The following is a 26,229-nucleotide window of genomic DNA, read 5'->3' as shown; positions in this document are numbered from 1 at the left end:
TAATTGTGCCCACTAGTGCCAATGGAATGAAAAGATATGAAAGAATTATGAAACAAGATGATTGGTATAAAAGGATGATGTCTCGAATGAGACGGCCTAGCCAATCGGGTCGTGATCGGACGCCATGCCGCACACATAGTGGTGATTATGCTGGAAATTGTAACTGAAATTGTGATTGTGGTTGATGTCTCTAAGGAGGTGGCCTAGCCGATCAGGTCGTGATCGGACTCCATGCTAAAAGTACGGTGGTATTGGTATTGTGAACAGTGGCATATTGGTACAAATGATCTCCCAACATAAAATATGGAAATCTATTTGAACATTGCCTTGGTCATAACTTGAGGTTTGATGTTGTTTGAGGCTTCCACTGATATTATGATTGTTCTTGCTGGTATTATTAATCGTTCTATTGAGAGGGTGTTTTGTCATTCATACTAGTACTATTCCATAAGTACTAATGTCCCTTTTTCTAGGGGTGCTGCATCTTCAATGGATGCTGGTGGTTCTGCAATAGGAGACATTGATCAGTGATAGCGCTACATCCTCTTCCCAGCTAACTTGGTGAGCCCCACTTCATTTCGGGGTCATGTATATTTTGTCCTTTGTGTATTGTGTTTGAGGTATAGCTGGGCCTTGTTGCCGGCACTATCATAATACTCTTCTGTATCTATTAGAGGCTCCGTAGACATAGTGTGGGTTGTATATTAGTGCTGGGAAAGTCAAACAAGTTATGTTGTGTTTGAATTACTTGTTCCACTTTAGACCATGAAAATGAGTGTAATTTGAGACTTCAAAATTAAGTAACTAATGGTAATGAATTGGTATTGTATACATGGTCTCCTTATCGTCTAATTAACGAAAATATGTATTCTCTGTATTCATAAGTGTGTTTGGGTAGAAAGTATCTAATAGGCTTGCTTGACCGAGTTCACTCGGTTGAGCACCGGTCACGCTCCCTGAGTTCGGGGCGTGACAAACTTTGTATTGGAGCCTAAGGTTTTAAAGTATCCTAGGATGTCTCGGAGCCGTGTGTAGTAGATTCCTCCTTATCGGTGTGTTGTCGACGATATCTATAATTAGCATTCTACTTGGAAATTTAGGAATAATACCCTTCTTTCATGTTCTCGATAGTGCGATAAAGCTGATTGTAAGATTATTCTTCTTTAACTCGTGCGTTGCTCTAATTTTCAGTACATGGCACCTAAGAAAAAGGCAAGAACTGGCCAGAAAGCCAATGTCACCCCAGGAGTGGCAGCTGATTCTATATTTGATAATGCGGGTGAGCACCCGAGGGGTAAGGATATACCCCCAAGTACTACACTGCGTGATTCTACTACAACCGATTAGACCGCACCTTCCCCTACACCTAATGAGGGTGCAACAGTCCCTCTAATTGATATTCTAGTTCCACCTCCAACTCAAGCTTCCGATTCCGATGTTTCTGATGGGGATCTTAGGGGAGCCATACAAATGTTGGATTAGATAGTGGCTTCTCAGGACCAGAGATCAGATGTTGCACCCACTCCTTCCAGTTAGCCAGGGGATTCTGCTAGTTCCAGGGTGAATAGGTTTCTCCAGTTGGATCCTCCAGTGTTCACAGGTAATAAACCAGAGGAGGACCCCCAGGACTTCATTGATGAGATGCACTAGACTCTCCGAGTTATGCGTGCTACTGAGACAGAGGCAGTGGAGTTGGCCTCCTACCTCCTGAATGAGGTGTCATATTCTTGGTTTGAGCTATGGGAGGAGTCACGTGAGGAGGGGAGCCCTCCGGTGAGGTGGGGTAAGTTTGCCGATGCCTTCATGAATCATTTCTTGCCTGCCGAGACTAAGGCAGTCCATGCCGCTGAGTTTGAGAGCCTGAGGCAAGGTAGCCTGAGTGTGTGGGAGTACCATATGAGATTCGCGTACTTGTACAAGTATGCTATTTACATGGTGCCCACTATGGAGGCTAGATTTCACCAGTTTGTGCAGGGCCTCAGTCCCTTGGAAATTAATGAGACCGTTACAGCTACCTTGAATTCTTATATGAACTACGGAAAGATGGTGGCATTTGCTCAAGCCACAAAGTCTCGCAAATTGATGAACAAAATGGAGTGACATGGTAGCAATAAGGCCCGGTCCGCTAGCAACTTTGGTGGTTCTTATGGTGGCGACAAGTCATCATTCAGGGGAGGGTCGTCAGGGCCATCTCAGTCCTTTGCTCAGTCTTCGGCTAGTGCGCCACCATCAAGGCCCAGTCAGCAGTAGTGAAGCTATTTCAGGCCCAGCCAGGGCAAAATAAGCTCCTACCAATAGGGTCGGCATGGTGGTAGATTCCAGTAGCAGCGGAGGCCCCTATGCCCTAGGTATGGAAAGATGCACTTAGGAATATGCTACATGGACTTACCCATATGCTACGGGTGCAGATTGAGGGGTCATATTTAGAAAGATTGTCGTTCGTACCGACAGGGTTCGGGCAAGGGCACAACACAACCAACCAATTCTTCATCTACTACATCAGCATCACCTCCTCCAGTTCGAGGCAATCCAACACCCACAGGGCGTGGTGCAGCTAGGAGTGGAGCATAGAGTTCGGGAGGATCCAACCGTTTCTATTCTATGAGGGGTCGCCAGAATTTAGAGGCTTCTCCAGATGTTGTCACATATATATTGACTGTCCAATCTCATGATGTGTATGCTCTTATTGATCCTGGTTCCACTTTGTCATATGTCACTCCTTATGTTGCTATGGAATTTGGGATAGACTCGGAAAAACTTCATGAGCCGTTCTCTGTATCTACCTCGGTTGGTAAATCTATTTTGGCCGCGCGGGTATATAGGAATTGTGTTGTCACGTTGCATGGTCGGGACACCATGGCCGATCTCAAAGAAATGGGGATGGTCGATTTTGAGGTAATCATGTGGATGAACTGGCTTTATTCATGTTTTGCCAAGCTTGATTGCCGAATCAATACCATTAGGTTCAAATTTCCAAATGAGCTAGTTATAGAGTTGAAGGGGGATGATGTGGTGCTGAAGGGTAGGTTTATTTATTACATTAAGTCCACGAAGATGATCAACAAGGGGTGTATTCACCATTTGGTTCGGGTTTCGAACACCGATGCTGAAGCACCTACACTTGAGTCTATGCAAATTGTGAATGAATTTTTGGAGGTCTTTCCGAAAGAGCTCCCTGGGATCCCACCAGACAGGGAGATTGATTTTGGAATTGATGTGATTCCAGGAACGCAACCTATATCTATTTCACCCTACAGAATGACACCGACAGAATTGAAAGAACTAAAGGAACAATTCAAGGATTTATTAGAGAAGGGTTTCATCCGGCCAAGTGTGTCGCCTTGGGGCACACCTGTACTCTTTATAAGGAAGAAGTATGGGTCACTAAGAATGTGTATCGACTATCAGCAGCTCTACAAGGTCACAATCAAGAATAAGTACCCACTGCCAATGATAGATGACTTGTTTGACCAATTGCAAGGTGCTAAGTACTTCTCTAAAATTAATTTACCATTCGGGTATCACCAATTGAAGATCAGGGCGCAGAATGTTCCGAAAATAACTTTTAGAACCCGATATGAGCACTTTGAATTTTTGGTGATGTCGTTTAGGATAACAAATGCCCCAGTAGCTTTCATGGATCTTATGAACTGAGTTTTCAAGACGTTCCTTGACTTTTTTGTGATAGTGTTTATTAACGATATTCTAGTATATTTAAGCAATCGAGAGGACCATGCCGATCATCTCAGGACAGTTTTGCAAACCCTATATCAGCACAAGTTATATGCAAAGTTTTCAAAGTGTGAATTTTGACTTAAATCTGTCACATTCTTGGGTTATGTCGTCTCTAGTGAAGGAATTAAGGTTGATCTTCAGAAAATTGCAGTTGTGAAGAATTGGTCGAGGCCTACAACTCCATTAAATATTCGCAGTTTCTTAGGCTTAGCTTGGCATTACAGAAAGTTTGTGGAGGGGTTTTCTACTCTTGCTTCTCCGTTGACTAAATTGACACAGAAGGTTATAAAGTTCCAATGGACCGATGCTTGCGAAAGGAGTTTCCAGGATTTTAAATCAAGATTGACTATGACATCGGTGTTGACCCTACTAGAGGGTACAAATGGATTTGTGGTATATTATGATACTTCAAGAATCGGGCTTGGATGTGTATTAATGCAACATGGCAAGGTGATAGCTTATGCTTCTAGGCAACTCAAGAACCATGAAAAGACCTATCCAACGCATGACTTAGAACTTGCGGAGGTGGTATTTGCATTGAATATTTGGTGTCATTATTTATATGGGGTCCATGTGGATATATTCACGAACCATAAGAGCCTTCAATATATTTTCAAACAGAAAGAATTGAATCTAAGGCAGAGAAGATGGCTTGAATTACTCAAGGATTATGACATTGATATTCTATATCATCCGGGGAAGGCTAATGTTGTGGCGGATGCTCTTAGCCGAAAATCTATGGGTAGTTTATCACACTTGGAGGCATATCAAAGGCCATTGGCCAAGGAAGTTCATCGATTGGCTAGTTTGGCAGTTCGTCTTGCAGACTCTAGTGAAGTAGGGGTGATTGTGCAAAGTAGGACTGAATCATCACTTGTTGTGGAAGTCAAGGAAAAGCAATACAACGACCCATTGTTGGCATAATTGAAATAGGGGATTCATAAACATAAGACCATGGCCTTTTCTCTTGGCATGGGTGATAGTACACTAAGGTACCAAGGGCGTCTATGTGTTCCAAATGTAGGTGGTCTCCGAGAGAGAATCATGACTGAGGCTCACACTTCTAGGTATTCCGTGCACCCGGGCTCTACAAAAATGTATCATGATATTAAGGAAGTCTATTGGTGGAATGATATGAAGAGGAATGTAGCGGACTTTGTGGCGAGATATCCAAATTGTCATCAAGTGAAGGCCAAACACCAAAGGCCCTGTGGGTTGGCACAGAACATAGAAATTCCAATGTGGAAGTGGAAAATGATTCATATGGACTTTGTGGTAGGACTACCTCGCACTCCTCATAAGTTTGACTCGATTTGGGTGATTGTGGATCGACTCACAAAATTAGCACACTTCTTGCCGGTTAAGGCTACCGATACAGCGGAACAGTATGCTCAGTTATATATCAAAGAAATAGTAAGGTTGCATGGCACTCCAATTTCTATCATTTCTGATCGGGGGGCACAATTCACGACTAATTTTTGGAAGAAAATTCAGCAAGGTTTGGGTACTCAGGTGAATCTTTGTACAACCTTTCATCCACAGACTAACGGGCAGGCATAGCGGACTATTCAGACGCTTGAGGATATGTTGCGCGCTTGTGTTCTAGACTTCAAAGGTAGCTGGGATGATCATTTTCCACTCATAGAATTTGCCTACAACAATAGTTATCATGCTAGCATTCAGATGGCACCGTTCGAGGATTTATATGGTAGGATATATAGATCTCCCATTGGGTGGTTCGAGATTGGGGAAGCAGAGTTGATAGGGTCAGACCTCGTGCATCAGGCTTTGAAAAAAGTTAAGATCATTAACGAGCAGGTGAAGACTGCTCAGAGTTGTCAAAAGTCCTATTCAGATGCTCGTCGTAGGGATTTGGAGTTCAAAGGAGATGATTGAGTATTCTTGAAGGTTTCCCCCACGAATGGTGTAATATGATTTGGTAAGAAAGGGAAATTGAGTCAGAGGTATGCCGGATCGTACAGAATCATTCATAGGATCGGTGAGGTAGAATACATGCTTGAACTACCACCTGAGATGTCATTAGTACACCTGGTGTTTCATGTGTCTATGTTGAAGAAAGTAGTTGGAGACCAACACTCATTGTTCCGGTTGAGACTATTGAGGTTAAAGAGGAATTGACTTATGAAGAGATTCCAGTGTCTATTATCGATCGGGAAGTCCGAAAGTTGAGAAATAAAGAATTTGCCTTCATGAAAGTGTTATGGCGAACCAGTAGGTGGAAGAGGTCACATAGGAGGCCGAGGAAGAAATGACTAAGAAGTATCCTTATTTGTTTGAATAGCTATGTATTTATAAAGTTGTGTTTTATAAAAATGCTAAGCGTTACCTTCTATGAATTATGTATCATTTTTACAGTTGATGTAAAGGGTGTTCCTTTTCTGGTAATATATTGCTTATGAGGCCACGATTGGTGTTGTTTTTATGTTATATTGCATCATAAAATTATGTATATGTTATTAGTATTGGTTTCTAGGATTCTCTGACAGGTGAATAGGCCTAGTTACAGGGGAGACACTAACAAAATTTTGGAAAATTTTGGGAGTTAGTCAAAAATTTGGAACTGCTGGTATGTGTTATAGCAGCCAAGTCACATTGAATACTAATGACGGATTTTGACCCTCATTCGAGGACGAATGATCCTAAGTAGGGGAGAATGTAAGGCCCCATAAAACTTCGCAAAGGAATTTAAGGTTTCCTCGTGCCGAAGTAGGCTTACGTGTTAGAGGATTGTAGAAATTCTTTGCGCCGAGCTTGCTCACTGCGACTCAAACTTTTTGGGTTGAACAATGCGCTGGGGAGTAAAGGAAATTTTTTTGGCAGAAAAAGACATTTCTGAGGCCCACTATGCGGCCGCAGAATCACTATACGAAACACAGAATAGCCGCAGAGTTAAGCAGTGATGGGGCAAGTTTGGAGGAAGGTCTACGGTGAATTATGCGACTGCAGACCAGGTCTGCGGTGCATTATGCGATCGCAGAACAGGTCTGCGGTGCACTATGCGACCGTAGAACCACCGCAGACCCAACCCGTATTTTCCAGTGCAGGGGCACCAAATTGTGCGGCCGGTTTGCGGACCGCATACCCATTCTACGGTCACTCTACGATCACAGATTGTGTTTCAGAGCTTCATTTTTTTTTTGATTTTTGTAACCCGACCCCATTTTGATAATAGTCTTTGGGGGTCATTTTTAAGGGTTTCATCTGATATTTTTAGAGAGAGGTGAGAGTATCTTAGAGAGAGAAAGAGAAGACCTAGTCATTTGTTCATCAATTCTTGCTCAAGGCTTGAAGATTTCACAAGGATCTTGTTAGGGCTTCAAAGAGGTATGAATTTCTTCCCCCAATTCTTCAATTTCGAGTTTGGGGTAAAAAGATGGGTGATTGCGAGTATGATTCTTGGGTGTAAGAGTATTAATTTTACATGCTTGTACCAATAAGGTTTGTGGGAAGATTGTTGAGCTCAAATAAGTAAAGATTGGGTTGTGGAATAAAGGAAATCTTGTAGAAGAATCTTGTAGCCAAATTTGCACGCCTAGTGTTTGATAAAATGCTTAAATGAGCTGAAACCATAAATATCCTCCTAATTTGTGTTCAATTTTGGTATGTCTCAATATAGATTAGGATTGATAGGATTTTCGGAATGTTGTAGTAATTTAAGGAAAGCTCAAATCGAGGTATGTTGGCTAAACTCGTCTCTTAGAATTGAATCCTACGGCATTCATGTAATTTATGTAAGTCCCGAGTGGTTCATTATACTATTCTGAATAAGTTTGTGTTGAAAGATATATGTTAAATATGTTTACCAAATGCTATTATCATGTTATGTTATCATATGAGAATGTACTCAAAGTATGGACTGTGCATTAATAATGTTTCGACTTCAAGTCAAGTTCAAACGAAGGCTATTATGCCAAAGTTTGTGAAACATCTCTATGTGCCTAAAACTCTTAACTGCTCATATGTGTACTAAAAACCTTGATTTGTAATGCCTTGTTGTTGATGATGATGATTATGTTTGAAAGTGAAAAAGGTGAGCATGGAATACTAATTACGGCCGACGTGCCAAGAATGATTTTATAATTCTGGACACTAGTACTAATGAAATGAAAAGATGTGAAAAAAGTATGAAACAAGATGATTGGTATAAAAGGATGATGTCTCGAATGAGACGGACTAGCCGATCGGGTCGTGATCGGACATCATGCTGCACACATGGTGGTGATTGTGCTGGAAATTGTAACTAAAATTATGATTGTGGTTGATGTTTTGAAGGAGACGGCCTAGCCGATCGGGTCGTGATCGAACTCCGTGCTAAAAGTACGATGGTATTGGTATTGTGAACGGTGGTATATTGGTACAAACAATCTCCCAACATAAAATATGGAAATCTATTTGAACATTGTCTTGGCCATAACATGAGGTTTGATGTTGTTTGAGGCTTCCACTAATATTATGATTGTTCTTGCTGGTATTATTAATCGTTCTATTGAGATGGTGTTTTGTCATTCATACTAGTACTATTCCATATGTACTAATGTCCCTTTTGCCTGGGGTGCTGCATCTTCAATGGATGCTGGTGGTTCTGCAGTAGGAGACATTGATCAGTGATAGCGGTACATCCTCTTCCCAGCTGATTTGGTGAGCCCCACTTCATTTTGGGGCCATGTATCTTTTGTCCTTTATGTATTGTGTTTGAGGTATAGCCGGGGCATTGTTGCCGGCACTATTATAATACTCTTCTGTATCTATTAGCGGCTCTGTAGACATAGTGTGGGATGTATATTAGTGCTGGAAAAGTCAAACAAGTTATGTTGTGTTTGAATTACTTGTTCCACTTCAGACCGTGAAAATGTGTGTAATTTGAGACTTTAAAATGAAGTAACTAATAGTAATGAATTGGTATTGTATACATGGTCTCCTTATTGTCTAATCAACGAAAATATATATATTCTCTATATTAGTAAGTGAGTTTGGGTAAAAAGTATCTAACAAGCTTGCTTGATCGGGTTCACTCGGTTGAGCGCCGGTCGCGCTTCTTGAGTTCGGGGCATGACAGGGTTGATCTCTATTCCCCGGTTAGACACCATGTAATCGAGGAACTTGCCCGAGCCTACTCCGAAGGCACACTTCTCTGGGTTCAGCTTCATGTTGTATTCTCAGTATGTCGAAAGTTTCCTACAAATGCTTCAAATGGTCCTCTGCTCGCAGAGGCTTAACTAAAATATCGTCAATATAGACCTCCATTGATTTTCCTATTTGTTTCTCGAACATTCGGTTAACTAGGTGTTGATATGTGGCACCGACATTTTTTTAATCCAAACTGCATTTCGTTATAACAATAGGGGCCGAATTTAGCTATAAAAAAAGTCTTCTCTTGATCATCAGGGTCCATCCGTATTTGGTTGTACCCGGAATAGGCAGCGAGAAAATTTAGCGTCTCGTGCCCGGCCATTGCATCGATGATTATGTCGATGTTAGGCAAAGGAAACGAATCCTTCGGGCATGCCTTGTTCAAGTCCTTATAATCTACACACATTCTAAGTTTCTTTACTTTTTTAGGTACGACCACTACGTTAGCTAGCCAATTCAGGTATTTAACTTCCCAAATAGAACCTATTTTTAGACGTTTAGATACCTCGTCCTTGATGAATACGTGTTGGATTTCGGACTGTGGCCTCCTCTTCAGTTTAACTGGGTGAAATTTTGGATCCAAGCTTAATTTGTGAGTTGTCACCTCTGGTGGGATCCCTGTAATATCTAATTGGGACTAGGCAAAACAATCAGCATTAGCTTTAAGAAAATCAATAAGTTTTTTCCTCAGCTCGGGGGTTAACCCCGTGCCTAGGTATACTTTTTTTCCAGTAGATACTCTATTAGTGTGACCTGCTCTAATTTCTCGATCGTCAACTTGGTGGCATCGGTATCATCGGTTGTTATGAAGGATCCCAGGACCCCAAAATCATCTTCCTCGTTCATTGAGTGTTCCTTCTATTTCTCCAGCCCGGTCAGGGTCGGTACCAGTGATTTCTATTTGGCTCCTTTCTATTTGACCAATCCCTCACCTTTTGATGTTTTGATTGCGGGCGCCGGGATCAACTCCTCGACAACGAACATCTCCTTTGCAGCCGGTTGTTCCCCATAGATTGTTTTGATTCTTCCTGGTGTGGGAATCTTCAATGCTTGACCGAAGGTCGAAGGAACCGCTCTTATGCTGTGGACCCATGGCCTCCCGAACAAGGCATTGTATCTCATATCCCCCTCGATTACATTGAATTTTGTTTCCTGGGTGGTCCGGGTAGTGTTTACTGGTAGGGTTATTTTTCCCTTCATTGTCTCGCATGCCATGTCGAACCCGTTCAATACTCGTACTGCTGGTACGATTTGGTCCAATAACCCAGTTGTTCTACAACTCTCCATCGGATGATGTTAGCCGAGATGCCTGGATCAATCAACACACGCTTAACTCGAGATTTATTAATAAGTACAGATATTACCAATGCATCGTTGTGAGGTTGCATGATGCCATCAACGTCCTCGTCGCAGAACAAGATGGTCCCATCTTGAACATAGTCCCGAGTGCATTTTTACCTTGTAATAGAAACTTTGGTGCGCTTAATCATTGGCCCTTGTGGGACATCTACTCCCCTAATGATCATGTTAATCACGTGTTGAGTTCTTACTGTTCAATTTGTTTGTTGGTGTCCCTGTTTTTGAAACGATTTTTGGCTTGCTAACTTAGGAATTCCCGAAGATGCCCATTTTTGAATAGACTAGCCACTTCCTCCCTTAGCTGTCGACAATCCTCGGTCCTGTGATAGTGAGTACCGTGGTATTTATATATCAAGTTGTGATCTCTCTGTGTGGGATCAGATTGGAGTGGTCTTGGCCATTTGATCTCCTTGATGTGGCCGATGGCCGATACTATACTCCATGTATCAACATTGAAGTTATATTCCGATAGTCTGGGGCCAAGTGATATGTCAAAACCGTTCTTACTCATCAGACCTCGGTTGCTAGGTCCTTGGTCTCTTCTCTTGTCGTTCCTGGTCGGGTAGCGACCGGGTCCGTTTCCCCTTCTATCCAAGCTGTATGGTTGATACCGATCTCGGGTCAGCCTTGGCTCCTGATCCATAATTCTTTTAGACCTTTCATTCACTCTATTGGGGTAAATAGTCCCCGAGGGCCCCCCAGCTGGTCGTCCTCGACTCTGATCTTTGACTGGTGCCTGTTATGAACATCAACCCAAGTAACAGCCGGGTGCTCCTCCCAGTTTTGCTTTAATTGTTGAGAAGCAATGGAACTTTGGGGGTTGAGCCCTTGAGTAATGCCTAAATGGCCCAATCATCTACAACCGGGGGCATGTCCATCTGTTCTATCTGGAACCTCGACACGAACTCCCTAAGCATCTCATTGTCCCTTTGCTTGACTTTGAAGAGGTCCGATTTCCTCGTCTCGACCTTGATAATGCCAGCATGGGCTTTAACGAAGGCGTATGCAAGCATAGCAAATGAATGAATAGAATTTGGAGGTAAGTTATGGTACCATATGATTGCTCCTTTGGATAAGGTTTCCCAAAATTTCTTCAACAACTGACTCAATCTCATCGTCTTTTAGGTCATTTACTTTTATTGCGCACGTGTAAGAGGTTACATGCTCGTTTGGATATATGGTACTGTTATATTTGGGAATATCGAGCATTCAAAACCTTTTCAAAATTGGCTTCGGTGCCGCACTCGGGGGGAAAGGTTTCTAAATTAACTTTTTGGAATCCAAGCCTTTCAATATTGGAGGCGCTCCCGGGATCTGATCGACCCTTGAATTGTAAGTTTTCACCTTCTTATCATTTGCCTCTATCTTCTTTTCGCTAGACTCCACCCGTTTTGTTAGTGCTTCGAGCATTTTCATCACCTCGGAAGTCTCTCTAGGTCCGAACTCATCTGGTTCTGCGACAATCTGTTCATCTCTCCGAGCATCTTTTCTGACCCGCTCGGGTTCGGCCGTGTTCTGTGCGTGATTTTGACTCTACAGTTGTGCTATTTCCACTTGCTGAGCTTGTAGTATTTCTATAATCAATCGTAAGCTAACTCCATCACCTTCCCCTTCGGGCGCTTCTCGAGCTGATGGCCGGGGTGCCCCGCGAATGCTATTTTCAGGATCAGTTGGCAGGTTGATATTGATGGAAACTTGTGAGTTGGCATCGACTGGGTCAACGATTGAGTCAGCGATTGAGGAGACTGAGAATTTGACATTTTAAATAGACATGAAATCAAACTTCAAAAAGCAAGTGTAAAATAGGGTGTGTTATAGAGATTCATATTAAATAACCACTCTTATCCTGAGCCCCACGGTGGGTGCCAATCCGTTTTTCCTTAAAATAAGTAACAATTGAATTTATACGTAGTTTAAAAGATATGTGATTTAATTTAACACGAATAATTTAAGAATAGTAAATAATTGAATTAAAGGAAAACAAAACGATCAAATTATATGTGATGATTCATTAAGCCTAGCTTTATGATCAACGCTAAAAGTTGGTCCCGATCAAGCCCTCGAAACAGACTCGATTGCAACTAAATAAATAAGCGGCTCAAGAACACTTTGAACAGTAACTAGAGAACAAAAATTAGCTTTATTGCTTTGGTATGCGTGCCAACAGTGTACTGAATAATGAAAGGTTCTCTCATTTATATAGTAGGGGAGTTTCAATCCTAGTACAAGTCTAAATAAGGTAAAAAAAATTCTCTTTTAGTAAATCGTGATACACAGTTGATATCGGGCGAGATTTGCGCCGTAATATCCGGTTAAGGGTGGATATTTCGGTCTCTCATTTGTCCTGTCTAATCGTCTCTCCCTTAGCCTCGGTTCTTTACTTTGCTCGAACTCGATTCTTATCATGCTTGGCCGTGTCCGTTTCTTGGCGCACCATTCATCCTCTTCGGGCTCCGATCTGTAGGATCCCTCGGCTTTACGCGAGGCCATATCGGGCTGCGTTGTCCTCTCATTTCTTACCGGAAAATCAGGGGTAAGCTTATCCCCGATTTTACTCGCACACAGTTACAAAAATAAAAAAATAACTTTTATATTATAAACTTTAGTTGGATTACCACCAGTAAAATTTATTCTATTTTTTATTTCTCTTAGTCAGATTCGCAAATTAAATGTCACTTTCTTTTCTCCATTTGGCTTCCTGCTATACGAACTTTACTCATATAGATTATAACGCAAAATGGCTTGTATACCCTTCTCTGCTTACTTAACGAAGGAAACGATTTTTATTTTTTTTTTAACTTCTTGGGTTTATTAATTCAACAAATTAGTCTTTTCACGTAGGGGTGCACCATCCAAAAGAACGAGATATTATGAAAGGCTGCACAGTCTTGCAATAATACATGTACGTACGATCTTGAAAATGTTATGCTGCAGTCTTGCATAAATTTACGTACGATATCCTGAAAATGTGGTGAAACAATAGTTCTAGTAATGACACATATTAGCTTTGCTGAAATGCAGCAGCTGTATGAATATAAGGAAAAAGTTCTATCAGCACAAGCATGAAGCAACCCATGTAGTGAATTTACATGGGAAAAAGATCCCAACAACTATGACTCCCAACATATCATGCTCCACAATAATAAACCGTACAGCTGGAAAGGTATTCCTTTCATTTAATTCGAAAATGATATACGCTTTTTCTTCACTATTTGGTCGTCTATTTATTTTTTCTTTCTTTTCATTTCAACAATTTCCAGTGTTAGGTATGGAACCAGCAGACAAGATGGTTACCAAGAATGCAAGATCCAGCTATATGTGACTATTTCCTCCGCCCCATAATGTTCAAATTTTGAGAATTAAACGAGTTATTTTTTAATTGTAAGTTTTTTATATCTTTTAAATATTTAAATTATTAATTATTGTGATTTATAGTACTTTCGTAGTTTTTAAATATGTAAATTTTATTTTAAAAAAATTAAAATATTTATGTTCAAATACACGATAAAAATTAAAAAATTTCGAGATCATTTTAAAAAAATTAAAATATTTATGTTCAAATACACGATAAAAATTAAAAAATTTGAATCTCGAAAGACGAAAAATATCACATAAATTTAGACCGAGGAAGTAGTACTTTTTAGGAATATCATGAGGCTGTCTTTGATGTTTTTGCACACTAACACGCTACTATAAATCAAACAAGTTATAGTATGATATTATAGAGTAGTATATACCCTCCATCTAAAAATATCTACTAATAATAGTTTTTGTTTTTGGTTTTGTATATTTACTTTTAATTAAGTTGCATTAAATGGTGTTCAATTTGCAGAACAGAAACCTTAGATCCAATTTGAACACTAGAGCGAAAATTGCATGGTACCTATATAGGTGCTACTTGTTTAATACTACACTATGTGCACCTTTATTTGGGCAGATATTGTATTGGTGGAGAGTAAACTCACCATGTTGACCAATATTATAATGACAGGTGTAATGAGAATCGAAGCAATAATAAAGAATAATGTGCAAAGAAGATATAAAAAACACCTACGAGTTCGTCTATGAAAATACCGTGCATATTAGTTGGATAAGAGAAAACAGGTACGAGGCTGATAATTAAGGCCATTGGAAGCCACAATAATAAAAAGGTCATTAATAGTTACGAATATAGAAGAAAATCAATCGAATTCCCTAATTATACGCAATTTGCTGTTATTGCCTCAGTCGTTACCAATCGCCCACATAATAAGTAATTAATGTAATAAATATTAGTAACATGTACGAACTAAATACGGTAAACAGTTACAAATTGTAATACTATATAATCCCCCTTCTACAACTTGTATCCCCGTCGAGAGAACTGCTAAATTATACTATCAATTACCAGCATTCTTGTTGTTCTCTATTATTGGAAGATTTTGTTCTTTCCTACTGAAAGAAAGTAGCAATGATTAATAAGATTTTTATTTCCTTATTATTTTAATTTAATTTTCTATTATTGTTATTCCTTTTCATATCAATCATAATAAGTAAATTGGTTATTAGAAACTTGAATTATTCTATTCTATTTATTTTGACTACAAAAACTATTTTTGGATTAAAAACAAATTGGTTCCGTTACCGGAAAACTAACAATCGTTTCACTTTTCATTTACGCATTTTTTGTTAGCAATAAATTATGTCTGGAACTGATCAAATTACTCAGTAGGGAATGGACATGGGAGTAGCAGAAGCTTTAATTTTGGAAGAAGAAGCGGATTTTGAAGAGCTTCCCTTAGAAGAGGAAGTGTTTCTATTCACCATCGAACCTAGGCTACGAAGCCTACCACCCTTTTTTCTACTCCTAACTGAAGCTATTATAGAAGGAAGGTCATCGACTATGATGGTACGACGAGACGGAGCAGAAGATGCAGAAGGGATTGAAGATTTGGAGGCTATTGTTAATAAGAAGGAAGGAAGTTATACGAAGAAGAAGAGGATCACTAAGAGGGTTTGCCGAAGAAGGTAAAGACAATGGAAAGTTTATACGGGCGAAACTGAGCCTATGGGACTCCTCGGTTTCTGATGAACTAAACGGAGCGAGAGACATGAGGGTAAGGAACCAAAATCAAGGCAAGAAACCCCTCGAGCCCAGGTCCGGGCAAAACGCCTGCCCTCAGGAGTATCGGGGCCATGACCCCCAGATTCGGTTCGAATCCCAGAGGCCTCGGAAAGCATTACTAGATAATCGAGAACGACCAACAAAAAATCGTGATATTCGTGACCAACCAGATGTCACGGCGTGAATCTCGGCACGCATCGGCAGAGAACCGGTGATTAGTTAAATAGAAGATTTTTACCTTTTATGGAATTGTACTTATTGTAAAACTCCCCTACTAAAAAAAAGGAGGTCTGATTATTTATTAAATATTGTAACATGCACATCAAGGCAATATACTCTTATTTTCTCTGTTATTCAAAGTTCTTACTTTTGTTCATCAAATCATCAGTAACGTGAGCTTGGGATCAAAGGTAGGCCTTTCATTAAGCTGTTACTAAGTCCGGGATCACTCTTCTTGATTGATTTGATAATTTATTATGTCCTTTATCTATTTAATCTAATGCAATTTATCGTTTGTATTGAATTAACCCACATATCCTTAAAACCACTTATAAATTTAATTGTTATCCGTTTTTTAGAGTAAATAGTTTGGCGTCCACCATGGGGCTAAGGATAATAGTGGCAATTTGATACAAATTTCCATAACACACTCTATTTTATACTTGTTCTTTGAGCTTTTAATTTCAGGTCAAAACTAAAAATGTCTAATAACCAATCTATCTATTTGAACGTGGATGCTGAGTCCGGCAACTATGGAGAGAACAACAACATGGTACCCAGCAACAAGGTGCCCAAAGCTGACCCCAACGGAGTCCCAGTCGTTAATCCGGTCGATGATAACTCACACATAGCTATCAAAGCAAACTTGCTTACTGACCCCGAAAATAGCATTCGCTGGGGGGGGGGGGATCGATAGCCCCGAATACACACGACGGTGAAGGTGATGGTTTCAACTTGTGTGTGATCTTCGAAATGTTACAGGCTTAGCAGGCAGCGATAGCCTAGTTGCAGAACCAAAGTCGCATCCCCAGCAGAGCTGAGACAGAATTGTCCCGGGAAAATGCTCATAGAAATGAACCGGCCATAGAATGGCCGGGTGAAGAAAAACCCGGGACCAACCCCGAGATAATAAAGATGCTTGAGGAACTGACAAAATGGGTGGAATCAGGAGAAAAGAAAATTGAAGCAAATGACAAAAAAATAGAGACCTATAACTCCAGGGTTGATCAAATCCCGGAACGCCACCGATACTGAAGGGCCTGGATTCCAAGAAATATTTCCAAAAGCCTTTCCCTCCGAGCGCAGCTCCGAAGCCGATCCCAAAGAAGTTCCGTATGCCTGAAATTCTGAAGTATAATGGGACAACCGATCCAAACGAACATGTGACCTCTTATACGTGTGCCATGAAGGGAAACGACTTGGAGGATGATGAAATCGAATCCATTTTTCTGAAAAAGTTCGGAGAGACCTTGTCGAAAGGAGATATGATATGGTATCACAACTTACCCCTAGTTCTATTGACTCGTTTTCTATGCTTGCCGATGCCTTTGTAAAAGCGCACGCCGAGGCCATCAAGGTCGAGACCAGGAAATCAAACCTTTTTAAGGTAAAGTAAAGAGATAACAAGATGCTCAGGGAATTCGTATCGAGGTTTCAAATGGAACGGATGGACCAGCCTCCAGTCACAAATGATTGGGCCGTTCAGGCCTTCACCCAAGGACTCAATCCCCGAAGCTCATTGGCTTCACAACAGTTGAAGTAAAATCTGATAGAACACCCGACAGTAACTTGGGCTGACCTCCATAATCAGTACCAATAAAAAATCAGGGTCAAAGATGATTATCTCAGGGACTCTTAGTGGTCCGTTTATCCCGTCAGAGCTGGTGACATATCCAAAAGAGACATTGATCGTGAACCAAGATTGAATAGAGATCGGTATCAACCATACAATGAAGATCGAAGGGGAAATAGGTCTGGACGCAACACTGTGAGAAGTGAAAGAATGAGCGACCGAGGTCATAATAACTGGGGACTCATGAGCAAAAGCGGTTTTGACAGACCCATCGGGTCTAAGGAATCACCAAGGTTATCAGAGTACAACTTCAACGTCGACGCTACCGCCATCGCATGCATCAAAGATACTAAGTGGCCTCGACCATTGCAATCTGTTCCTGCCCAAAGGGACCCTAACCTAATGTGTAAATATCATGGCACTCATAACCACAAAACCGAAGACTACCGACAACTGAGAGAGGAAGTAGCCCAGTTATTCAACAACGGACACCTCCGAGAGTTTCTGAGTGATTGATCCAAATATCACTTCAGTAATAGGGACTCCAAAAAGCAGATCGAGCAAGAGGAACCTCAGCATGTCCTTAACATGATCATTGGTGAGGTTGACGTACCCTAGGGGCCGATGTTGAAGTGCACTAAAGTGTATATTACAAGGGAAAACTAGACTCGAGATTATGTACCGGAGGGGACCGTATCTTTCAATGACGAGGACGTTGAAGGCATTGTACAACCATACAACGATGCATTTTAATATATGTACTCATAAATAAGTCTCGAGTTAAGCGTGTGTTGATTGATCCAGGTAGCTCGGCCAATATCATCAGATCGAGGGTCGTGGAACAACTGGGTCTACAAAACCAAATTGTTCCTGCAGTCCAAGTTTTAAACGGGTTTAACATGGCATGTGAGACCATTAAAGGGGAGATAACCCTGCCGGTAAACAATCTTGGAACAGTTAGGAAACAAAGTTCTACGTGATCGAAGGAGATATGAGACACAAAGCTCTATTCGAGAGGCCATGGATTCACAACATGAGGGCAGTACACTCGACACTACATCAGGCATTGAAATTTTCTACTCCGGGTGGGATCAAAATGATTTACGGAGAGCAGTTGGCCAAAAAGAAATGTTCGCGGTCGATGAGGTAGTCCCAGTATCCAAACTCTCAACATCGAAGAACGCGAGTTTGGTCACCAAGGAAGAAACCAAATAGCAATCACCGACATCGACCCCTATAGAACTAGAAAAGCAAGGGACATGCGAGGATGATGATTACGGAGTCCCCAGGTCTTTCATAGTCCCTGACGATTCCGATGCCACCAAGTCAACGGTTGAGAAGCTGGAGCAAGTCATATTGATCGAGCACCTGCCTGATCGGAAGGTATACCTGGGCACGGGGCTTACCCCGAGCTCAGGAAAAAAATCATTAAATTTCCCAGCTAACATAGATTGTTTCGCTTGGTCCCATCTTGACATGACAAGGATCTAGCCAGAAATTACTACTCACAAGTTGAGCTTAGATCCAAAGTTTCAACCAGTTAAATAGAAGAGGAGGCCTCGGTCCAAAGTCAAGCATGCATTCATCAAAGATGCGGTATCCAAACTCCTTAAAATAAGTTCCATTCGGGAAGTTAAATACTCAAACTAGTTAGCAAACGTAGTGGTAGTGCCTAAAAAGGGAAATAAAATAAGAATATATGTAGACTACAAAGACTTGAACAAGGCATGCCCTAAGGACTCTTTTCCTTTGAATAACATCAATCGCATGATCGATGCGATGATCGGCCACGAGATACTCAGCTTTCTCGTCGCCTATTCCGGGTAAAACCATATCTGGATGGATCCGGGCGACCAGGAAAAGACTTCCTTTATCAATAAATATGAAACCTATTGTTATAACGTAATGCCATTCAGACTATAAAATATTGGTGCCACTTACAATGCCTAGTAAATCGGATGTTCGAAGACCAAATAGGAAAATATGGAGGTTTATATTGATGACATGTTAGTTAAGTCTCTGAGAGCAGAGGACCATTTGAGAAATTTGCAGGAAACCTTCAACATACTGAAGAAATACAACATGAAGCTGAACCCAGAGAAATGCGCATGCGGAGTCGGGTCCGGGAAGTTCCTTGAATTTATGGTGTCCAACCGGTGGATCGAGATCAATCCCGACAAGATCAAGGCCATAGAAGACATTACCGTGGTGGACAATGTCAAGGCTGTTCAAAGACTAAACGGGCACATAGTTGCCTTGGGTCGATACATTTCAAGGTACTCTGATAAGAGCCATCAGTTCTTCTCGTTATTGAAGAAGAAGAATAAATTCTCGTGGATGCCGGAGTGCCAGCAAGCTTTGGAAGAACTCAAACGGTACCTTTCGAGTCCGCCTTTACTTCATACTCCAAAGGCAGACGAGCAGTTGTACCTATACTTAGCGGTATCCAAGATAGCGGTAAGAAGAGTCTTAGTCCGGGAAGAAGAAGGTATGCAATTCCCTATATATTATTTCAGAAGGACTCTAGGCGAGGCCGAAACGAGGTATCCTCAGCTGGAGAAATTAGCGCTCGCTTTGCTAAGCGCCTTGATGTCCCCCAAATTCACACCACTGATTGGGATTGTGAAGCGGTAGATTCAATTATAATTACCCAACTTTCAGTCGGGGTCGATTCCTCAGAGAGCTTATATTGGATTAGGTATATACTTAGACTAGGTGTATGACAAGCCTAAATTGCACTTCCACATACTTGATTGTTTCTTTCTACTTCTAAAATTTATGCTATTGTTTGTAAATGTAAAGCTGTAGAATAATATTTTTGGTGTTGTTTTTTTTCAAGTTTATAAAAGATCTAGGGATGTGACTTCCACCTAGGTGGTTACCTAACGGGTTGTGGGCTTTAGGGAATGTTTCGTTGGTCGGGGTGTAAATAGCAATCAACACGTAATTGCCCACTCGATACCTCTCGGTAGTTAGAGTGCTTTTACCCAATTTGACTTTCTCAAGTCCAAATGGGTAATTCACAAAACCGTTGATATATGCTCAAGTCGGGTCTTACTATCTCTAGATTCAACCCTTTATTTGAGGCTATCAATTTCTTGAGTTCACCCCAATTTCTTGTTAGCCAAGTTTTCCTAGACATAGTCTCTCTTTCTCAAGTAGAGACTAAGTCAATTAGGCATGAATCAATGTTTGCAACCATTAATTCCTAAATTCAAGCAAGAACTAGGCTAAATATCATGCACCCTACCTTAAACAAGTCCAAAATCAAACACCCATTAGGTACCCACACTAGGGTTGGGTCACAACCCTAGCTAGATATTTAGCTACTCATAGGGAAAAATAAAGAAACTAAGGAAGAAGATAAGATTAAACTTATAATAGATGATAAAGTGATGAAAATCCAATGTTAAAATGACAAACTAATACAAAATTTCCCAAAGTAGTAAAGGAAAAACAGCTATCTACTTTCTGGAGTTCAAAACTTGACCTAAATTTGACAAAAAGAACTATTTATACACAACTGAAGTTATCGGACAAAATTGCCCATGTGGAGGCTCTGCGGCTGCACAATTATGTATGCAGTCCGCACTTTGAAGCTGGTCTTGACAGGATGGACTTTTGCGGCTGCACAATTCTGGGTTGCAGCTGCACGTCTTCAGATTCTGCGGACCGCATATTTCTGAGTGCGGCTGCACACTTGAATTTAAGCTTGATAGGAGGGACTTCTGCGGACCGCACATTTTTTAGTGCAACCGAGCTCTTGACTTTTGCGGCTGCACAATAATAGTTTAGTCCACACTTCTTCATGGACTCAGAACTCCATCTCTCTGAACCTCATCTTCTGCGGCCGCACAATAATTGTGCAATCCGCACTCTTAAATTCTGCGGCCGCACAATAATAGTGCGGTTCGCACTTCTTCATGGACTCAGGACTCTATATCTCTTAACCTGTCTTCTGCGGCCGCACAATAATTGTGCGGTCTGCACTTTGCAAGGGCATTCTGTCAGAGGTTCTTCATAGTCTGCGGCCACACTCAATATTGTGCGGTCCGCACTTTGCTCTTTTTGCTTGGTTTTAGTCCTTGTCCAAAAATACTCCTTCTTGAGTTGAATTTCATCATTTTGGCTCTTTTTCCAATGATCCTGCAAGTAAGCACATTTTATCAGTTTTCGGGAATACCTTTAAGCATGTTTGAGCTAAAACTAAAGCAAAAGAGTGCAAATAAGTAGTCAAAATCCCTACTTAACAACTCCCCCAAACTTAAGCTTTTGCTTGTCCTCAAGCAAATAAGCTAATTTCCACCTCCACAAGAAAAGAGCTATTTCAGTTGGCCTAACTTGCATCAAACACACATCAATTGGGACCAACAATTACACACACACACACTCATGAATTATCAACAAGGCCATGTTTTGAATGTTAAAGAACAAATAGCTCTAATGTGACACTTGAGCATCAAGAGTTGAGTTTACTCATCAAGGAAGTTCGCACTTTCATGTAGGTCACTATGGATCCCAAACTCCTCCTCCTATTCTCTCTGTAAGCTCATATCACTTAAGAATGTAGCACTCAATTCAATGATTCGTGAAAGGTTCGCTCATCACCCTCAAAAGAATGTCACAAGTACGGCTCTAAGTACCATATGCTTGCCCCTCATGTAGATCACCACTAATGTAAGCTTACTCGGCTTGAAATCACGTACGGCTTTTTCGGCATGTAATGGCTTTTGGACTAAGGAGGGAAATATTGGAATGGAACGGGTTCATCTTTCCTTTAGCACTCCATTTTCTCTTTTTGGCTCATACTTTGCCGACTCTTTGAGTCATTTTCTTTTTCCTTAAGGGAACTAGAGGGACTTGACATCACTCTTTCTTAGTCATGATATTCATATTCTCCTTATTTTATTTTCTCCATGCTTTGCACTTTTGCTTTCTTTTGAATCCTTTCAACCCTTCAAATTATTCACTTTCTTTTTGTGTTTTTCTTTTTCTTTTCTTTCTTTCTTTTTATTTGCCTTTATTTTTATTCATTTATTTTTTCTTCTTGTGACTTGATACCACTTTCAAACTCATCATATCTCCCCCAAACTTATGTTTTCGCCATTTGTGTTTCATGAGTGCTAAGGAAAGATCGGGTGCCAAGAGAGGGTCGCTATAAAATGGATAAAGGCTTGTAATATGGTTATCGAATAAAAAAGGCTTTAGGCTCAAAAGGGTTGACTAAGGATAACATCATTGGTGGTCCATGGAAGGTTTTAAAACGGGTCAAGGAGAGTCTACAGTCACTTCTCAAGCCAAGCAAAATTAGAATTTCGCCTAGAAACACATCCGGGGAAAGTTCTAGACCTTTCACACGAGTACTTGGACTTGTAACAAAATATCTCACCTCTCACATAACTGGATTGTTAAAGAGGATAGAGTCTAGGGCCCAAAACAACCTTATTAAAGATTGAAGATCGCTAATGGTTCAACTAAACCACCCGATGATTGCCTAAGTCAACACAAGAGCCACAAGGTCACTAACTAGAGCCATTTCTTTCCAAAAGCTTGTTTTTAACCATAAGCATGTAGTTAAGTGTGTTGGTACCAAGTGAAGCATGCTTGACCCTTTTTTATTCATTAACACTACTGTTTCTACCTAAACATCAAAAACGGACTCAATCCCTTAAGAAGGTTGTCACACCATCCATCGTCGGGAAGAGCCACCCGGTTCACACAAAACCCACCTTTGGAAAGAACCGTGGGATTAAGAAAACCAAAGGCTTATTGCTCACTTAAACATAAAAATAAGTTATCGAATAAAAAAAAGCTATTAACATAAATAAGAAGCTAGACTACTAAGAAAACAAAATAAAGAAGCTATGAAATAAGCTACTGAAAGTAAGACAAATGAATATACAAACCGAGGGGAATAGAATATATACATCAAAAGAGAGGGAGGAATATATACATAATGAAATAGAAAATAAAGATAAAAGAAAAATAGCATTAAAGTTATTACAGGCCAATGTCATCAAATCAAACCCACCAAAATAGACCACCCCCATAAATAAAAATAAGCATTGTCCTCAATGCTTAGCAAAATCAAAATAAGGGAGGGTAGAGAGTAAAGAAAACTCCCTATGTGGTCTCAGGGTGCATGGCAGCATCACCACCCTCGAGCTCCTCCAACTGGATCTCATCATCCTCTGCTCGAGGAACAACGGGGTTGGTGAGCATCTGAAGTACCTCCTCGGCAGTATGGGCAGCAAGGTCTGGCTCGTCAGACTGGCCAACTAGTGACTCTGTTGATGGTGTTGTTAGGTCTGTTGGTACTGATGGATCTGTCTCCATCAGTAGGTCAAATGGTAAATCACCAGCTGCTACAATTTTGTCATCTCCTTTCTCAAACTCTCCACCGATTTCTTCGAGGCCTGAGATTTCCTCATCTTCTTCACCTGTTTGCCCAACTCCTCAATAGCTCTCCTATGTGCCACCAGTGTATCCGTAATGGTCTTCTGGTTGTCCATGATCTTCTTCAATGTTTCCTCCACAAACGGAGGAACCTGTGGTGCTGTTGGTGTAGAAGACTATGCTGCAACAACACTGGATATGTCAGACAACTTTCAAGTAGCTCTCTGCATCCAGTTGTTGAGACTCACCAGTGTATGGGAGACTCGCAGTGCAGTGAGTGCATATGTGGATGAGGCAGGCACTGGTACTGATGCTGATGGTCTAGAAGATGAAGGTGGTGGCATGTCAGCTATCTCGGTGGAAGAACCGGCCGCTGTCGAAGGCATGGGAGCTGTAGATGGCTCAATAGTAGAATCTGTAACCACCACCGATGGCTAATTAGACTGGCCAATGGTGGCAGTTGCCTTACCCTTCAACTTTGGGTTTCCCGGACCTTGCAAGGAGTACCATGAGAAGGGCTTCTTAGCCTGCACTTTTGTATCAAAACTCCTCGGCTCCACCTTTGCATCCGTGAGATATTTTGTGAGGGTGTTGGGATATGGGTAGGATCTTTCACCTTTCCGGACAACCACTGACATGTTGGCCGACATGATGGCAACCACATTGATTGGGTACCCGGCCATGATAGATGCCACCAAAACAACTCGGGGAATCAAAAGATTGTTCTCATTCTGGCTTGGGTCAATATGGATGCACACAAAAGTTTGCCACCCCTTTGCTTCAAAGTTGAGGGTGGCCCGTGCAATGGGAACCACTGATGTGATCCATGGTGGTGGCGGTCTTGGAGGAGCCAAAATCTCTGCTAACCAAGGGCGAGCTGCATCACCCACAACAAGCTTCTCCAAGTGCTGATTGCATCTACCTTCTCGAATCCTAGGTAAGTGTTCAGAGTGCTTGGGTCAAATCTGACTTTCAAATTTCTCACTTTGGTACCCTTCTTGATGTGTTCCACATTGGCATAAAACTCCTGTACCAAGTGCTCTTTGGCATCCATAACACTCTTCGTGAAACACATCCACCCCTTGCGCTCCCTGAACTGCTTAAGGATATTTGGATTGAATTTATCCAAATTCTTCAGCAAGAATTGTCGCTCAAGTGTGAGCGATCTCTAGGGCCACCACTCTCTAAATTTTGTGAAGGCAGTCAGAATCACGAACCTATCTTCCCATGCTTCCTTCTTCTTAGACCTCTCTAGGCCGCCTACTCTAGTGTCACCTCCACTGCTATTATCAAGAACATCATCATCATCTACTGTAGCTGGTGCAGAGGGAGTGTGTATAGAGGAAGGCTCTGAACCCTGGCTACCGGCATAGGAACCCTTAGAAGAACTTGCTGTGGTGGAGGGTTTGTTGCGCAGTTGGTATCTCCCACTGAATTGTGGTGGTTGGGACAGGGCCTCAGGCTATACATCCACTGAGTGACCCTCGGAAGCTTCCCTAGACGGGACATACGAGCTTGATTCTGAGGGCTCTATGGCCCTACCTCTCCCAGTGATCGGCTTTTTGGCTATTGCTTTTGATTGCACTCCAAGAGGTTGAGTGCCCTTTCCTCGGCCTCGGGAGGGTTCACCCCTCCCTTTAGATGTATCACCTTTGCCTCGTGATCGAATCATTGTCTGCAATGTAAAACACACAAGTCAGTTAAAGTTCAAAAGTATGTTAACAGTTGCAGGAAATTAGTGTACAAAAGAGACAGTGTGGACCGCACAATATTGAGTGCGTCCGCAGACTGCCTTGTGCGGACCGCAAAATTTCAAAGTGCGGCCGCACATGCTGAAGTGCGGATCGCACAATTTTGAGTGCGTCCGCACAAAACTAGGTTCAGACTAGTGGTTCTCTGAAGTTCCAAAGTACGGTCGCACACATTTTTTTGCAGACCGCACAATTTTTCAGCGAACCGCACAAGTTTGAGAGCGGCCGGACAAAATCAGGTTCAGACTACTGCTTCTCTGAAGTTTCAAAGTGCGGTCGCACACATTTTTCCGCAGACCGTACAATTTTTCTGCAGACCGCAAAGCTTTGAGTGCGGTCCGCACTTTTCATGTATCACATTTTGCCCTAACTCTAGATCTACAGACCACACAATTTTGTGTGCGGCTGCACAATCAAAATTAAAATGGCACTGACTTAGGTTTTGCAATTTTCGCACAATTTAAACATGGTGTTTGCAAATTAAACATGATGAATGATCTACCCAGTCCCTCATGAGCACACTTGAACTTACCTACACAATTTCAAGCACACACGAAGAATATTTGACATTTTAGGCCTAATAGTAACTATACTAATTAAGAACAAAAACTAAAAATATTGAAAAATCTAAGCATGAATTGAACATACCAGTGATGAAGGATGCAGGTAAGAATCTACACTGATGAAATGAATGTGGATTGTGAGGTACTTTGTGTGCACTGTGCTTGCTTAGGCCTCAAAGGAATAGAGTGTGTAAAGTTGTGAATAGTGCAATGAGGTCCTATTTATAGGTTGACCAAAGTCGGTCAAAAATGAAGCTAAGCGCGGTCCGCACTCTTTACCTGAACCTTGCTAAAGTTCTGCAATCCGCACAAACGCGAGTGCGGCCGCTGAAATTTGTGCGGTCTGCCCAATTTTGTGTACGGCCGCAGAATGGCCTT

The sequence above is a fragment of the Nicotiana tomentosiformis genome, chromosome 12 (genome assembly GCF_000390325.3).
Source record: "Nicotiana tomentosiformis chromosome 12, ASM39032v3, whole genome shotgun sequence".
NCBI classification, from domain to species: Eukaryota; Viridiplantae; Streptophyta; class Magnoliopsida; order Solanales; family Solanaceae; genus Nicotiana; species Nicotiana tomentosiformis.
Note: the sequence above shows the minus strand (reverse complement) of the source record.